Consider the following 19497-nt stretch of genomic DNA (forward strand, 5'->3'; position numbering starts at 1 on the left):
GCTATCATGTTAGTTGGTACACTATATTATATACTTCTGGTATAATATTGTACATGAGTAAGGGTATGGTGAATTTCTTAAATTTGTTTGTAAACATTTTAAAATACTGCAGCAATAAAATATAGTTGCCACATAGTTCAATGACACTGATTAGAACAATTTGGAGCTTTAATTTAGTGCCATTGCGGTGATAGAATCTTGAGCTCCGTATCAGTTGTTAATAATTAAGTCAAAAACGGGCTGCATTTGGGTGGTCATTTATTCTTTGGAAACAAGATTTTCATGTGATTTTTCATTCAAGCCCATGCGTTTTGGAGATTTAAGGCAGACAATAAATATTTTTGCCATGTCCTCTGACTGGACTGCATTAAGCTCACATCTTTAGTGTGTGTGTTTATCTGAATTTATACCAATTAAAATCATACTGAAGGAAAACTAAAGGGTAATTACAAACACTGTGCATGCTGAACATCATGTTTCTCTAGAAGCACATGAGCAACCTCATAAAGAGCCTTTCTTAATGCTAATTAAGGTGAACATGAGAAAAAAAATGTCTTAAGTTTCAGATGTTATCACAAAGGATGTTTTGCTTTAAAATTTCAATATTTTTTGCTCAGTAAGGGACTTCTGTTGGATAGCCAGGAGCGTGAATTTATAATCTTTCTCACCATGTCATGAAAGATTGTGATTCCACAATGCCTGAGAAAATCAATTTCTCTCTTCTGATTTATTCATTCTGTCTGCTGTAGCACACATGCACTCACTCACACACACGCGCGCACACACGCACACACACACACACACACGCACACACACACACACACACACACACACACACACACACACACACACACACACACACACACACTCACTCACATACATATACCAGGAATCCATAAGGTTGTAACCCCATCATAACAATTCACTGGCAAACTGGTAAATCATGGGTCTTTAGAACTGCAGGATCCCTATAATCAGGGAGAATTATTCATCGAGTGTCACACAGTGCAGCTGACAGAATATAATGCCATCATATCACATGTTCACTAAAAATTGAATTAAAGAAGTATTGCAAAGCGTGAATATCATTCTGTTGACTACATGCAGATTGCCGTAAGCAATGGTAATTAAGCACTGCTACCTTGTGTATCAGTCACTGTGAAGCCTTAGATTTAAGGAACTAAACTCCAGTGGTAAACTGTCATTACTTGTTGTCAGTGGTATCTCTGCCTGTATTCTTGAGAAGAATGCTTTCTATTTTGTAGTGTACAAGAAAAAGGCTTATATTTTCTGTAGAAAACTCCATTCTATGCTCAGTAGGCAGTACAGGAATACATCTTTTTTTGTCTTGGTGTTGACCTTGTACTTTCTCCAGTCCATTGACAGAGTGTTTTTGTACCTTAACCTTGCTGATATACAAAACTGCTAAATCTTAACCTCTTTTGGATTTGTAGCTCCAGGACAGCTGTCTCTGTATGTTATCAAAGCAATCTAAAATCGATCTCGTCTTTTTTCTCAGTTCTTCTTCAAGGACAAATGACCCAAAGGATTCAATAAAAAAGTGAATGAAAGTTGCAATGAGGTTTATTGAAGACATTGTTATTCAAAAGAACACTTCCATGGTATTGTACATTAACCTTAGCCAATCAGTTCATGACAGTTTATGTTCATGTATGTATTTTGTTTGCATATCATCTATATCACCACCTGTCTAATTGCTTAGTATGTCTGACAAAGTGCCAGTAATAACTTGTGACATAACACGTAAAAAGTAAATGTACATTGGTAAGTGTGTTTTTTTGATTGGTGTCTGAATTCAGTGGCATTAAGAATATGTAAAAGATTGTAGTAGTTCAAAGCAGGCTGAAAACATGTATCTGGTTTATATGTATTTAACTGACAAGGAATACAGTTTGGTAGTTGATGAAGAAAAGTAGACATTATAGCAAGGTATCCATTGAAGTGAGTGTGTTCCTTTCTCTCAATAAATATTTTTCTTGGTGTCATGTTGCATGAAACATAATTTGTTAAAAAAGAATGTGCATTTTACTGGATAAGAAAATATTTTGTTATAATGCCACCAATAAGCCCCAAAACTAAGAAGAGTAACAACAGCAGAACAACAGCATAACTTTCTTAATCTCTGATGAGATGTGGTATAGCAATCTTAAACGTCTCTGGGGAATGCTTTTTGATATTGCTTAACTGGTATGAAGCATTTGACTGAAGGTTCATTTTACCAGAAGCAGCGCATGAAAACTTAATGTTCAAGTTTTAAATTTTTAAAAATGTCACAGGGAGGGTGAAACATGAGGTTGCAGTACAATAAAATACAAAAACTCTGAACTTTGGTTTATTAGTGATAGACTTTGTGGAACAATTACGAAAGATTTCAGCACTGCTTTGAAAGTTTTTTTTTTTTTTTTAAGTAGTAGCAATTATCCATGATTGAGTGTTTACCCCGGTGGTTATGTGCTTTGTGGAGTTCAGATGTGTTCCTAGTTGCACTTCCTCCTATAGTTAGCTGTGTCCAGAGTTTATTAAAATTCAGCTTCTGCTCACATAGTACGGGGGGTCAGGGACTTGTAGGAAATGACGTGATCCCACCACTTGATCAAAGAGATCACACGCCAGCACTGCAGCACATCTCCAGATCACGTCACACTAGCACAATCCCCCAGCGTATTAGTATGATTTGCATCAATAATTCACTTTCAGCTCTCACATGTACAGTGTACAAAAAGCAGATAGTAAAAATGGGTAACCTTGTAATTTTAGAATTTTGTTGTATGCTGTTGGAGCAGAACCCCAAGGGCAGCTGTATCTCTGAAAATGAACGCCAAAAGATTTGTTTTTCCAGTTAGAGGGCTAATCATGTTGTTTTCATCTCATTGGAGGAACTGAAAAAATGTTGTGTTATATTGGGATTGTGCGATGATCAGGATTCATGCAACATCATGTCTACCTTCACTGTTTTATGCTCAGTTGGTGGTAGCAAGCTGGTGGCTGCTTCTGTAATGTACTAAAGCCACCCAGAAGACCATCACTCCCTAAACCACACTGCTTCTTCACTTTATATGTAGCACAGTAAATCACACCTGTAATAGGATAGTGTGTGGCTCTCAGAGTCATCCTGCCCTGTCTCTGCAGTCTATTGGGTAAAAGCTTTGCCATGATGTATTATTAGTATCTCATCATTCTTGCATGTAATCTTTCAGTGGGCCTTCAAAGTGGAAAAAAGGCCTTCCTCAAACACACTATACCTGGGCTTTTAAGCAACTGAAAAGAAATTGCAGTCTTCTGCTGACACACCGGTTATGAACAATTACCTGATGCTGTTGGCTGACGTTGGAAATTTATGCAGCCTGAGTTCTGACCTCATTGCGAATTTAAATTGAAAATCTGAAGTCCTTCTCAAAAGCCAGTCTGAAAATAACTTGGCATTCATGCTGTAGTTTGTGCCTTAATCAATCCTGCTGAGTTGGAGCTTGCACCAGTAACAAGTGTCTAATGTTTCAACGTCTTTGTGATGGAATGCATTGTGTATGGAGAATGAGCAGTGGCTGAGCGGTTGTCTTAATTAGTTCCTTCTGTTTTTATTTTTTCAGTGTTGTTTGGTATGCATTTCATCCCCGTCAAAATTAATGACAGTACCTCCATCTATGCAGCAGATGAAAACCTCACAAATATCACTTTCCAGATGTTGCCTTGCACTCCTTATTGTTACTGTAGATTTTTGCAGACAGCATAAGTTGCCTGAAGCTACAATATTCCAATTAGTTAGGTGATTTATTTTGTAATTCATGAATGTGTGATGGAATAGAGGAGCACTAATCACAACAGGGGAATGGGCACTGATGCCGAGAGATCACAGGAAGTGGGGGCAGAGAGGACAGGTGACCTAACAGGAGGTGGATCTCTGAACAGGCTGAAGAAAAACAAAAGTAGAAACTTCTGCAGTCAGATGGCCATAGAAGAACGTAGGTAACTCCCTTTGACTCAGTGAAAGACTACTGCTTTATGCCAAAGATACTGGCCACACTATCAAAACAAGGGGAAAAGTATGAAACTGCAGTGGGAATGCATCAAACAACAAAACCACATCTTGTAGGAAAGCCGTTCAACTGCCATTTTACATCAAACATCATTACCTCATTCAAGACATGATGCAGATGGCAAAGGTGACCACCTATAGACCAAAAATTGGCATGATGAAAACACAATATTGATTTTACTGGAGAAAATAGGATCTGTAGTCACAATTCTGCCTCCCTGTTGGAATGCCCTTCACAGAGAACAAAGTGAGTCAGATGTCATTGTAGCAGCGTTTTTGAATTTTGCATACACGCTGCGTGACAAATGCATTACCACAGTGGTGGTGCGGCTGGGGAAAATTGAACTTGCATTCATTGGGTAGGAGGAGCTGGCACCTACATTTCAGCACTGTTAATCATGCTAAGATGCTTCCCACTATATGCCAAGAGCAATGATTGCTTCAAGAAATGCATTAAAGGCTCAGACTGACTCTGGTGGCTCAAGTCAGTTTGCTGAGGTCATCATGTTTGATTGTTTGCCTTTTAACATGCGTACACTTGTGTTTTCCTTTTTTATTACTATTTTTATTATTAGTGGGCCCACAGAGGAGGATTGACAAGTAAACTTTGCAAGAGTATTATTTTGTGCTACGTTTCATTAACAAAGTAACAGTTTGACACATGAATGGCAAGCTCTGTTCCATTCCTTCAAAAAATAAAAAGAAACATTGACAAGCAATGGAAAACCAACATTGTGTTTAAAACCAACGTTACATAGCCCGGATCTGTGTGTTGTGCAGATTGTTCCCACTGCAAGTGATTATTCATGTCATACAGGAAGTGTGATCATGTATGATTAGCTTTAGGAACAGCTATGGGGAGATAGGCCTGAACACTGTATCTGAGAGTTTTTGTTTCCAGAGGTTTCGTGAAACTACTTAAGAGTGAGGTCTGATGCAGTCAAGCCTGGAATTGCCCATGCTGCCCTTCAGGTGTTCTCAATATGTTGCATTTTTTTCCTCAGTGAAAGGTTTAGCAGAGCACAAAACCTCAATCACCATGGATAATCAAGTAGCGAAAATTGTTTTGTTGCTACTAAATCAGGTGATTACACGCAGGCTTATTGGAGCTGCAAAACACTTTTCACATTTTAGGTTTGTTGCAAGTGATAACCTAAGAACTCATGACCTTTCACAAATAATGAAGACTTCTCGTGTACAAGCGCGTGCTCACCCACCTGTGGTTACCTTTGTAGTCATTATTTTCATTTCATGCATTTGTTCTGTGTAGCAGAGGGGATATTAAGTGGGTTACACAGATAAGAACAGAATGCTATGCTGTATTATGCTGTAGTTCTGTGTAGTTGCTCGCATTTTGCCCATGTTTTATTCCAAAGATTTTAAGTCTTGCTCATTATTGTGGTCTGTTGTGTCCTGGTTATGGCTTCTTTGTTGCTGAAAGTGTACTGAGACCTGCAAAGTCTGAAGAATTGATGACATCTCCACTTATTTGTACTCTGTCTGAAAGCAGAAATAAGTGAAGTGTGGACGTTGTTGCAGAAATGGCTGCTGAAGATAGCCCTTCTTATCTTATGTTGTTTGTATCTGAACAATGTTCAAACTCAGCTGAGGCTGAGCTGAGACTGGGAACAACACAGAAGGATGTTCACCATTTTACTTGTAGTTCACGCATTGCTTCGGTTTTATCAGTATTTCTCCAGCTGGGAAAAAACTCACTGTGCTACCTACTGACAGAAGGAAGAGACATATGGTTCCTGGTAGTTTTGTACACAAATTAATCTTTTATTTGCTTACCTTTAAGTAATATTAATATTAAGTTAATATTAAATCATCAATGGTTAGCAGCAGGATTTTAAGAAAAAAAAAACTACTTGAAGGCAGCAGCCATGATAGATTCTTCTGTCCATTCTTAGGATGACTGGGTTGGCTTTCATTAGTGTCCAGATACTCTGAATTTCAGTGTTGGTTACCTACAGACCAAGTGTTTCCACTGACTTTAATTTAGCTGAACATATCAATATTACTATTTTATTATTATTAATATTTCATATTTCTGAGATAAATAAGTCTGATGCATTTACATTTGAATGTGTGTGAGTGTACATTTGTATGTATTTAATGGTTAATCCTTCTTGCTTTCTACCTGCAAATTGTAGAACACGTCATGCCTCTACATAGCGTCCTCTTTTACTGTCTGCTGTGTTTTTCTGCTTTTAAATGTCAGTCTTACAGCTAAGAGACTTACAGGAGAGGGAAAACAGTTATGTTCACCTCACCCTCACTGCACAGGTGTGGGTGAATTGTTCCCTCACAAAAGTTGATACAACAAAAGAGGAGGTCTGAGGACATCTCCAGAGGTCCCAGAATATCTTTGTTATATGAATGGGAGCATTTGAGAGTCACAGGAATGTCTGAACTAAGTTCAGCAATCAAAGACGGGCTATTGTACTCTGGAAACGATGAGACGCAGCGGACGGTAACAGAGCAGCGTGGGGAGGGGTTAACGCTGTGCTTTCCTCATCAATAAACCTCCTTACTCATATCATGGCACACAGCCAGAAAACACAGAGCAAAGCTCTGGACACCACTTTTAGACAGCATAGGGGGTGTTTAAAAAAGAAAACAAAAAAGAGCTTTCGTGAATGAACACTTAGGCAATTGTCAATAGCTGTACGTTAATTCACGGAAACATTAAAAAGTCTTAAAAACTCCAATACCATACTTTGTATCCAAGAAACACCCTTTTGTAAGCAAGATTATTTACATTGTAAATGCTTACTGTCTAACCAAGTACAGTATGTCGTGTACATATCTGTGTGTAGATATGTACATGACATTTAAAAGAAAGAATAAAAGAGTAAAAGTCTGTATATAATTAGAAAAGGTTAATCACCTTAAAGTAACAGGTACATTACAATTAACAGTATATCACATTACTCTTTTTTACATTACCATTATGTTTTTTTTTATTCCCTCCACTATGCTTCTTGGGAAATCCACTATGGTATTTGTACAGCACTTTGTGACAATCTAATTTGTAAAAATGTGCTGTAACAAATAAATTTGATTTGATTTTGGCCAAAACTTTGCATGTGATCAGGTAATTGCAGCACTGAATCTGCGGGGGCCTCTCTGTAAAATGGAACATTTACTCCGATGAGCATGTGCTAAAGTGATTAAAGGCGATAGGCACAATCACACAGTTGAAATGTGTCCCTTTAAATGGAATATCTGAATATAGAAGAGATTATGCAGCCATCATGTTTGAATCTTCTTTGCCCGTGTTCTCACTCATTCTTTCAGTATGGCGTTGTGCAAAGACTGGTAATGATTTTATTGCTTTCTTACAAGGGTAGATGGATGTTGGTAATGCTGTTGCATTAGATGAAATTCCTTTTGCATGGATTTACAAGCTCACAGTTTCACATACTTTCATTCCTCCGCTGAGAGTGATGGAACACATAAGCGTGTCTGTAAGTTGGCAAGGCCTTGTAACCTTGTAAAGCCAAATGTAAATGTGGATGACCGGTAATGAAACACAGAAAGGCAAGGGTGGTGAGATTGTTGTGGGAGGCAATCTGGTAGCAAACCGCAAATCCATGGTACAACAGGGAAGAGATGACTCTGTCTTAAATGAAATAAAGTGCTAGCAAATGATCAAAACAAGGAACCAAATAAATCTGGAATAATTGTCTGGAGGTGCTGAAATAACTACAGCTCCATGCACACATTGATCCATTGTGGAAGGACAGAGGCTTTCTGCTTTAGTTCTATGTTTATTTGCATTAGTATTGTTTGGAGATTATCGAGATCTCTTTTTTTTTTGCATTTCCAATGGTACAAATCATATTTCAGAACCTTTATCTTGAGCCATCTCCAGGAGCAGTGTATATGTACTGATTTTGTAGATGCTCTTATCCAGAATGACAAAAAGTGCATACAGTAAAGTTAGGGATCATTTGTACCATACACTGAATCATTAGTTCCGCAGTAAAGCTTTTAGGTCCAGTATATCCAGGGATGTATATATTTAGAAATTATCAATGAAAATAATTTTATTCATTTTATTTTTTGTAAATAAATGAACCAAATTTGATGAAAACGTCATTACATTACACTACATTATATTACAGTACATGTATTTAGCGTGTACTTAGTTCTTATCCAGACAGAAGTGAACAGAAGTTTATTCAAATTATATGCCCAAGGTGATATTCCCCTTATTCTGCATCTTTGACCTTGGGTACAGAATGTCAGGGCAAAATTAAATATAGCTGATGCCATTAGGTAGAATGGAATAAGCTTTTCAACTGTTGAGAGCAGGGATGTAAATATGCAAGGCCACTCATGTTCTTGGCCGCTAGTTGGCAATATTGCTTCCTCAGTCTCCATGTACTCAGGAGAGAGGTACAGTATAGTACATAGTTTAATCCAGGTCAGAGGTGGCAGTGCAATGGTGTGGGCTGTGATAAAGCATGGGTCAAAATCACAGTTAGCACTTATTGATGTTCTCTCCCCACTAATTGAGTCAAGACTTTCCTGGTACAGAGTAACATATGTGTGATGGACTGGTCACCCTTGACGTGAACCCAATAGAGCACCTCTGGAATATTCTGAATTGATGTGTTTTAAGATCAGTGCAGTGCGTTTTGCAGATATGATTTCCCAGAGAGAAATAAATGCTGTCATAATGTCAGTGCCATGTTAGGCACTAGCATTGCCAGCAGCAATGCCAGTATAGTCTTTCCTGTCTAAGAAAAAATATATGGAGCCAAACCATTTTAAAAGGATTTTATTAATGTGTTAATCATTATTCATAAGATTTTATGAATAAGGTAATTAATAACAATTTGGCTTTGCAATGAAAAATGATAAACAACTGATCAGATCAATAATCTGTTAAGTCATTTCCCCAAAACCACCATGCTATGCAGTGTGATGATTCTTTTTATCATACCTAAAAATCCACACATGCAAGTTCACATTAGTGCTAATTTTAGTTTTCATCAAAATGAATGAACTTGCTACATGAACATCAGCTGTGAAAGGTTTTGAAATGTGTTCTCAAGAATTAAATTGCTGGTTAAAATTTAAAGACAAAGAGCAATGTTTGCAAAATAAATAGCAAAAGGGACAGACTATGTAATACAGTATCATGGGCTTTAGCAGGCTGGACACATTTAGAATTAAGACTGAGACCCTTTTAGTCATCTCTTCTTGTCAGAGGATATTAAAACACACACACACACATGCACACAAACTTGATTTCCTCTTAAATTAATGCAACCCATTCTGTAGCCCACCAAGGCAGTCCCAGTGCAACTCAAACCTAGGAGGTTCCTTGACTGGAGACTCCAGTGATATTTGGATTCTTGAAAAACTTAAGGAAGCACTCAGGTTCCGATGGGTTAGGATTATAGTCATCAGAGAATGTGGCTGTGTGTGGCTGTGTGTGTGTGTGTATGTGTGTGTGTGTGTCTGTCTCTCTGTCTGTCTGTATGTGTTGCAGGGGTGGGGTGGAGGCGGTGGGGGTAGTGATAGAGCTGTGTACCTCTCAGTGGTATTACATTTATTTCCCATTGATTTGCACTCTTTTAGAAGCTGGCATGGCATCAGCTCTCTCCCTTGATATGGTTCCTGCTGAGAGTGCTACCTACTCCAAACAGATCAATGCTTTGAGACCAAGGTTTCTGCTGGTCTTTTTTTTGCCTTCTAGCAAACCCCCCAAAGACTAGAAACCGGGAGGTCTGATTGACACTTTCTGTGTAGCTTTATTAATAAAATATCAACATTTGGAATACATTGAAGGGGAAATGCTCTTCTCCTAAATGAACCCGGCAACTGTAACAAATGCATTCCCTTTTCTTGATGTAAAAAAAGGAAAGAGGAGAAAAAAACTGCCAAGCCTCTTCATGAAATGTGAGAGTGGAATATGGCTTCGTAGAGATGCAATTTGAAAGGGATACATTAGACATTCACGAGATAGAATGTGCAATGACCGTTCTATTCATCTTTAAAAGTGTGCCATTCTTCACAGAATATGCATGCAATATATTTTACAATTTCATATCCAGCCCATATATAATGCAATATTATTCATGCTCAGCACCCACATGACGAATGAGCCCACCGATACATAGGCAATAAAATGATAAGTTATTGAATAGTTTTCTGTAATACAAGTCTGTTTTCTGGCTAATTGCACTTATTACCCATAAATAGCCTGTTGTGACATTATGGATCAATCAAAATATACCACCTACAATGTGCAGTTCCCGACTGGCACAGTGAATCAATGAATCACTAAGGAGATGCTCGCATTAAATTTCATTTAAATGAAAAATTGAACCAACTGCTATTTCAGCAACATGCCGTAAATTAATTAATATCCATGAAAAGCAATTCTATGCAAGTAGCAGACTTAATGTATTAGTAGTGACTAGTTTTTTTTTTTTTCTTTCAGTAAAACTGAATCATTCATGGTACTCTCAAAGTAATATGTTTTGTAATTTAATAAGTTGCCAATTAAAATGTTTGTCCTGAAATGTTTGTTTAATGGAGTTATCAACCCTAATTCAAATGGACCCTTTCTCCCACACATTACTTATCTTTGATCTCAGTGTTAGTTTATATGACATGGAAGGCAAATGATAATGTCAGGGAAATCTAGTACAAATGTATGGTTTCAAAAGGTAATTGATTTAACATTTAATTGGCTTCAATACTCTATATTAGTCTTTAGACATACTTTTGGTGAACCTATGTAGATAAAATGTAAGCAGCTCCCTTGAAGATTGCAATTGAATCCACCTACGCCACGCTTTTGAAGTGCATGTTTTTCAAGCACGTTTTTTACTGATGTAGCTCACATTCATAGACTGTGCTATTAGGATAAAATAATCATTCCAATGATTTTCTTTCTTCCTTTTACAATCCACAATTGCACTGCAAAGACATAACTGTGATGCATTATTTAACTAAAACAACACAAACAATATACAGGTTGGTCCAAAATGTGCACCCCATACAGATCGTAAATGAGTAATTCAAAACAGCACAATATTTTCTTAACACAAGGTGTGAGAGTTGTTTTGTTTGTGTGTGTGTGTGTGTGTGTGTGTGTGTGTGTGTGTGTGTGTGTGTATGAGTATGTGTGTGATTGTTCATGGATTAGGTGAACTAATTTGAGGCACACTCAGAAATCATGTATTTATGAAATGGAAAAATGTTGAGAAGACAACTGGCCAACACTTGGAGTTTTACTACATTTGGTTGTGTTACAACCTGAAAGTTTAGTGCATTTTAATGGAACAAAATAATTTGAAAAATAAAATTGATTGGAAAATAGAAAACAGAAAAATCCAGCTTGGATAAGTATTCACCCCCTGAATAATTCAGAATTTAATACTTAGTTACTTCCTCTTTTGTAGCAATTCTATAGCCTCAGTTCTTCTGTGGTAAGCTTCCACAAGCTTTTCACATGTTGCCTACTCTTCCATGCAAAACTGCTCTAGTTGTTGCACATTATGTGGAAACTGGCAGTGTACAGCAGTCTTCTGTTTCTACCACAAATTTTATATTGGGTTTAACTCTGGACTTTAACATGGCCACTCTAGGATGTTCACTTTCTTGTTTTTATGCCGCTGTAAGGTTACTTTGGCTCTGTGTTTGGGATCATTGATATGTTGAAAGATGAATCACCATCTTAGTTTCATGCAGTTTTATGCAGACTTTTCTAGGTTTTGCTGAAGGATCTGCCTGTATTTTTCACCATGAATTCTTTTTTCCAGTCCATGCCGATGAAAAGCAACCCCATAACGTGCATACACAACAGTGAAGATGATGTTGTCGGAGTGATAAGCAGTGCCCTTCATTCCCCAGACATAGCTTTTAGCATTATTTAATCAGACCACAAAATTTTCTTCCTAATTGTCTCAGAGGCTACCACATGCCTTTTTGCATACTCCAAATGGGACTTAATATGACATTTTTTAAAGTTCCTCCTCGCCACACTACCATACAGCCCAGATTTGTGAGGTACCTGAGCAATTGTCTCATTTGCAGTTTCTCCCATATCAGTCAGGAAACACTGTACGTATTTCAGTGTTATCCACAGCCTCTTAGTTGCTGCTCTGACCAATGGCCTTCTTCCCTGGCTGCTCAGTTTTAAAGGATGACCTGGTCAACAAAGATTCTGGGTAGTTTTGTGTTCCTTTCACTTCTTGATAAGTGATTTCACACAGCTTTGTGGGATACCCAAAGCTTTGGAAATCTTTTTGATTTGGATCTTTGGAAAAAAGTTTCAAAAACAAATGCTTTTACAGACTATATTAATTTACTGTTGTGAAATATTTCATGACTCTTATAACAGAGAGATAACGTCTGTGGTACTGTATGAGAGATTTCATAATATTATCATATAATATTAATAGTCATAATCATAATAACAATATACTGTATGGTTCTGTACCATTGCAATTGTCATTGCAACTGTCTAAAAATTCCAAGTATATTAAATAGTATCAGAATGTCCATTCTGCCATTTCTGCAAAATCAACTTGTAAGTCATTCATTCATTGTTTAAGTAGCTATGTAAAATTGTGCACTATGTAAGTCATTAATGCTGTGTTCAGACTTGAGGCTTTAATGCTCTATTTCACATTGTTGCTCATATCCATTTTTTTTGACTATCCATATCCATTTTTGAAAGTGATTCATATCCCATGTCTGTGTGAATGGACCTCTGTCACGAAATGTCCCACATGCGGATATAAACAACAAAAGTCATCACGTATGCCTAATTACACAGAATTATAATGATAAGGGTAACCTGTCACATGCAGGGTATCATAAAATAACATTCCCTTCACGTTCCCTTTCGAGCGTTTATACACAGGATGTATGCAAGCTGCATGGCTAGATATTTTATTTATTTCCACACATTCATGTGGGCCAAATCAAAACTGAAAAGATGGGACTTCATGTGTTTTTTGTTGTTCATACTGCTCTAAAAACATCCAAACTGAGCCACATATGAGGGAAAAAAAATCAGACACATTTAGCTGCAGCCTGAATGTAGCTTAAGAGCTAAGTAACTAATGTATATTCACAAAAAATAAAATACATTTTCAGTCATACCTTAAATTAGCCTGTGATCACATGAAGTATTCACAGCTCATGGGGATAATCTTTGTGCTTCTCAGACTTTAAAGAAAACGATTTTCTTCCATTTTTAACTTTTCTCCTCATCAGTAGTACCTGATGAGTTTGGGGGGGCACCAGCAGCACCGGAAATTTTTTGAAAATCATAATTTGCTCTAGGTTGAGAGATGAATCCAGTCAAACGGAAGCTGTCAAACATGAAAGCACCAAAATCCTTGAAGTTGGTTTAACCTGTACAAAGGTTTTATGGAAGCAAAACATTACTTTACAAAAGACAGAAATTAACAGGGACATTGCCTGACAGCTCCTTTTCTGTGACAAGCGAGCCAGCCAAAGCATCAAAGTACATCACAAGATCAGACCATTAATAAACTACATTGGTATGCAGATACTGGGAAATATTAGAACATCGTGTGACATTCTCACAAAAAGCTCATTTGTTTTCTCTCAATCTTTGTAAAAATCTTTTATGTGTAGGCACACTATACAAATAGAAATCATTGTAGAATTAGTCAGAGATGATAAATCAAGTCTTAGGTTATCCAGGCAAAAGGTGGCAGAAGTTGGAAATCTGTCTTTTATTGTGTATTATGCATTATACAGGATAAAATAGTAAATTAAAAGGTTTTTTTTTTTAATTATAAAATAACATATGTGGGTAAATTATGAAGTAATTTATAAAGTAATTATGTTCTGATCTACCCAAATGGCTGTCAAACTAGAGTCCTAGCAATCTAGAGTCCCTAGATTGCCAGATTACGTCTTAGGGGAAGCCAAGTCTAAAAAAGTATCTTTGAATGCTTAGAGTATAAGCTAAGATTAGATTTATTGAAATATGCTTCATTGTTAAAATTGTTAAAAATGCACATCTAAAGCATCACTTTCATTGAGTGGTTCAAGTGGTTCTTGCTCATGTGCCAATGAGGAAGATGACATGATGCATGAAGGAGAAACCTCTGCAGGAGTGTTCAGTGCTTTATCTCTTTTCAAGGTGATGTGTTCAGTGCATGCTCCTATGTGTCCAGGATAAATGTATGAAATCCCTTGTATGGGGGTGGGTGTTTTTTTTTTTATCACAAAAAACAGGAATGATGGAGCTAGTCTCAGTTTTACACAATATTACTATGTAGCCATATCTTGTAACAATTTGGACTCTCACCAGGTTAAATAGTTTTGATATTTACAAAGTGAGGTGAAAAAAAAAACCACTGCTTTCATTCGGAACAACGCACGCATTTCAGTAGCCTCTGACTGAAATACTTGCCGCCATCTGCTGCTTCTCTGTGCATTAGGAGCTTAGGAGCTTGAGCAGCTCCTCTGTCATGTTCTCGCTTGACTTACATGGGGGTGCAGGTTGATCGGTGTGGCTTATTTGATAACGAGTCGTGCGAGAAATGGAGGAGGACCAAGAGGCTGTTTGTGAGGAATGTGCTACCTTCACATGTCAGCTCTTTAGCCCTCCTATCATTCTGCTGCCTCAGTTGCTGCCGGCCTCCTGGCCCCGGTCTGATATCCTGTGAAATGGATTCGGCAAGCTCGTCCGCAGTTCTGCTGTGTGCATTAGGAGATATTAGAGTGCGGCTTGGTTGTTGTGCTTTTTGAAGGGCTTAGCTTTAGAAAGCGGGTTGCTGGCTTGAATGTTGTTTATCCCCCCCCCCCCCCCCCCCAACAACTCAGAATTGCAGGGTATTGCCTTCTCCTTGAGGCTTTCATCCTACCTTATCCGTGGGTTACTGTAGGGGTTAAGTGGCAGAGGCCAGGCTGGCGAGTGCAGTGTGCGTGCCCGCCCCAGCCCACTGCCGCTTTTGTGGTGAGAGGGAGTGTGTGGGAGGTATATTTAGACAGACACCAGCCACTGAGGGACTCACTCACCATTGTTCAGTAATGTGTGCTTTTGCAGTTCAACCCCTTCTCCCCCCTCACTTTGGATTTCTGACAACGTCAAGTCAGGTACAAGCTAATCACAGCTTTTGGTTAATATCACCACCATCACACAATCCACTGAAGCTTTTTGCTAGGAGATGGAAAGTCACTTAGCCTTTTCTCTAGAGCTTAAAGAGACCTGTGCAGCTAATGGAATCTTCTACCTTCTAATCCAGGTCATTTTTTCCGAGGTGCTTAAAAGCAGAATGTTTACCTGTGGACAATTTCTGCTCTAGTTTAAAAGTACTAGCTTTCTCTGAGCCAGTACAATGTCCTTCTATCAATATAGTGCACAGGAAACTACCCACTGGAAAATGTTTCCAAAAGTAAAAGGCTAAGCCTGTGTTTCATCAAACAAATGACCTTTCCCATTGCTTTATCAAGTTTGGGAAATGTTCATCCCTTTAAAGTGCAACATTGCTTTCTGGGAATACATTGGAATTGGGACGAATTTGCCCACATAGCTCCATTTTCCCTTTTGCTGAGCACTGACCCTCCACTTCTTTTCAAAATGCCAGATTTCTCACAATTTGTAACCCTTACAAGACATTGAGTAACGTAAGATGTTTCAGTTCTGTACAGAAAAATGTGTTGGAAAAGAAGGTGAATAAATTAAGCGGTGTGGTTGGTTCAACATAAATTGATGTAGATTATTCAGCGTTTAAGGAATTGTCATTACCTCCTACAGAATATCAACAGGATATGTATTACAATCAGTGTCTTCTTCACCATAGCTCTACTTCATGGAAATATACACAGCTTCAGAGATGTCTTTTGCTCACAGTCATTTTTATGACTCATTTTTTGGATAGTATGTAATTAATGACTGAATCTGCCCATTGATGTCTGGTTCCGTTTTGGCACTGGACATACATTTTTGGTAAAGAATATCATTTCCTTATAGAAAGGAGTTTTATTCATTTTTGGCATTGATGCTCTAACATGATATATAGTGGCCTGAAAAAGTATTCACCCCTGGACTTTTACCACATCGTGTTGTGTTACAGCCTGAAACCTTGATCAATTTAGATGGTTTTTTTCCTTCTGATCTACACAATCTACTCTACACTTTAAATTTCCTAAAAAAAGAAAAACTGGTGCAGCCAGTTACCGTCAGAATTCAAATAGTCTGTTGGGTGGTATCCATCTGTGTGTAGCCGAAGGTGATTAACAGTTTTGATTGAATACATCTGTCTTTGTAAGGTTAAATACACCTGTCTATGTGGGGTCCCACCATAGGACAAAAAAAAGTCAACAACTCCGGGATAGAGTTGCAGACAGACACAAGTCAGGGGAGGGATACAAAAAAGATTTCCAAAGCTTTGGGTATCCTACAAAGCAGGGTGAAATCACTTGTCAAGAAGTTGAATCTTAAATCTTGAAAGACACAATCTTTGTCGACCAGGTCGTCCTTTAAAACTGAGCAGCCAGGGAAGGAGCAGCATTAGTCAGAGCAGTAACCAAGAGGCCAAGGATAACACTGAAAGACGTACAGTGTTTCCTTACTGAGAAACTGTGAATAATACAACAATTGCTCAGGTACCTCACAAATCTGGGCTGTATGGTAGTGCAGCAAGGAGGAAGCCACACTTTTAAAAAATGTAGTTTTGCATGGAAGAGTGGGCAAAAGCTTGCAAAAGCCCCAAAAGACTTGAGGCTGTAATTGATGCAAAAGGGATGCAACTAAGTACTAAATGCAAAATATCTCAGGGGGGTGAATACTTATCCAAGCTGGATTTTTTTGTTTGCTATTTTTAATTCAAATTTATTTTTAAAATCATTTTAAAAAATAAATTTTAAAATGATTAGTATGTTTTGCTTATTGTAAGAAAAGAAATCCATTCAAATGCATACAACCTTCAGGATGTAACACAACAAAATGTAGTAAGATCTGCCATTCAACTAGCAAAATGATTTTCACAGAAAATGTTCACAAAGAAGTAAAGCTTTTTCATGTGAAGTGGTATGCTTCCTATTCCTGGCTGCTGTCAAGAAGTAAATACAAACATTGAGTCTAAAAATACAATCTATCATTCAGTTTATTTCTACTGAGCCAGTGCTGAGACAAGCTTGCTTTGTAATATTTGATCTTGGACAATATGCGAGAAAGGTGGTTCATGTGGCACTGTGGTGCTTCTGATGAATTGTGTTCAGTGTTGAGTGGCCTGTAGTAAGTAGCCCTGATTTGACGTGCTGTTTGATTGTCGATTGCCATTGGATTCATGGGCTTGCGCTCCATTCAACAAATCATAGTAGCACTAAAATGTAAGTGTTAAACTGACCACTTTTGTTGGAGAGAAAAAAAAAGGAATTGCCAGCAGTTTGATTTTCAGCAGTAGATGCCCATTATATTAACGTGAGACATCCTGTTCAAAGCAACAGTAGTGTTCTGTATTTTTCTCCTTGACCAGTATTTGCTCATCTTCATAAAGTGAAATTATGTAATATGTCATTTAGCACTATACTGCCAGCAAAACAGTGGTTGATATTAACTCTGGATATTAAAAATGGGGACCTGCAATAAATTGTGTTTATAATCACATTGATTAAAGGACCAATTAAACATCCAAAACTTTAGTTGACAACTAATTCTTTGATGAAAACTGATTGTATAATAACCCAGTGACGTGAAATTATAAAAAAAAACAAAGCTGGGACTATGGGAGTATTTTTATAATTTCTATTTTTATTTTGTATCTTATAATGTGCAGTTATGCAGTTGAAAAACTTTCTTTCATTGCCTATGTTTTATTCTCAAGTCACTAACTGCTTGTGTTTTTTTTCTGTGAAATAGAGTAGCTGGCTATGTAAATTAGTGAGGACTTTGCTCAGCTTTCCATTGTGTCCCTCAGCTGATTTCCACAACCAAGAGGCAAATGTATTGTGAGGGTGGACATTTATTGTCATTTGATTTGCTTGTAATAATCTACATACAGTCTAAGGACTTGGCTAAAAAGCCACTTACTTCCATGATAAACCATTCTGCTTATTTCCTGAGTAAAGTTTTTTGTACATAAATTTAACAAGTTCATCCCAAGCATTAACCAGACAAGAGGGTGCATAGCATTTGGTAGCAGGCTAAGATGTCATGAAATAGCATGGACCAAAAACTCAGCTTTTGAAAATGCTATACATTATAATAACTGTAATATTATGATGGCTATCAACTTATACTTTTGTTAGCTAGTTTTAGCTAGCTTTTATTTTTTTTAGCTACAGTTTTAGCTACCCAGCCAAAAAACAAGAAACTGTGACTATGTTGCTGTGTAGGTTGCATCAATTAGTCAACCATTTCTTTCTGGTGAAGACATAAAGGAATTTGGAATTAGGAATGTGTACATACACTCTTTTAATCTCTCCTGCTAAATATGAAGGAACACAGACAGCAACAAAAACAACAGAAAGAAACAACCCAACAAATATACTAATAGGAGACAACAATGATTAGCTTTTTTTTGACTGACTGGTTGCCAAAAAAAGTGTTATTTGAATCAGAACATAGGGGAATGAGGAGAGTGGTACATTGTTCTTGTTTCTGCCAAGGTTTAACGTGTTAATTTGCTAATTTTCTATCAGTGTCCCTTGTTGATATTGCTAATTAAAAGCTGTTTGAGCAGCAGAAAGAATGTGATGTTCATGCTGTAATTTGAGAAATATCACAGGGCAGCTCAGCATTGTGTAACATCCTATGTGTACAGAGGGGCTGTGATTCTCTCACTGGGGCAGGCCCTCTTGAGTGCTTGCAGTTTAGAGAAATTCCATTAACAGCTTCTCAACTCCAGCCTCAGTACATTCAGTCTTCTCAGGTGAGCTGTCATTCTGGAAATGAAGACCCAGTCCAGTGTTTCTAATGCGACTTCTTTTGCCTATATGTCATCACATGCAGTCACACTGAAAAGAACTGGGGTAATACAAAATGAGAGTCCCCCTCCAAAAATAATGGATTTAGGCCTGGCATAATAGTGGCGGTCTAATAAAGACATACACTTATTGTTCAATATGCTTAATTTGCTCTTGTGGTGGGAAGATCTTTTGTGTGATGCCTTTAAATGTCTCATGAGTCATCATATAATTTATTACTTTTAGTGGATTTTTACTCGCTGAGTTGCATGGGATTTATGAGGAAATATGTGGGAAAAAACATAACATAAAAAACAAATCTACCCATTTATTCATGTTATCGCAGATAACAGGAGGTAACTATTATGATATACTGTCAGATAAGGCAGGCCATCTTTTCTGAAGCTTGGCCTAATTAGATGGATTGGATTTTCTGCTAGCTTGGGCATATCTAACACTGCTATCCTCTTCTTGATAAGCTCAACAGAGTAAGACAAAAGGGTAGATATCTGCAATTC

The 19497-nt window shown here is 37.6% G+C and overlaps 1 protein-coding gene across 3 annotated transcripts in view; it reads left to right on the forward strand.

Annotated features, from left to right (window-relative positions):
- The window catches only part of si:ch211-51h4.2, a 122871-nt gene that overhangs the window by 55042 nt on the left and 48332 nt on the right, over positions 1–19497 (forward strand). The window lies entirely within an intron of this gene.

The sequence above is a fragment of the Megalops cyprinoides genome, chromosome 2, assembly GCF_013368585.1.
Source record: "Megalops cyprinoides isolate fMegCyp1 chromosome 2, fMegCyp1.pri, whole genome shotgun sequence".
Taxonomy (NCBI): Eukaryota; Metazoa; Chordata; class Actinopteri; order Elopiformes; family Megalopidae; genus Megalops; species Megalops cyprinoides.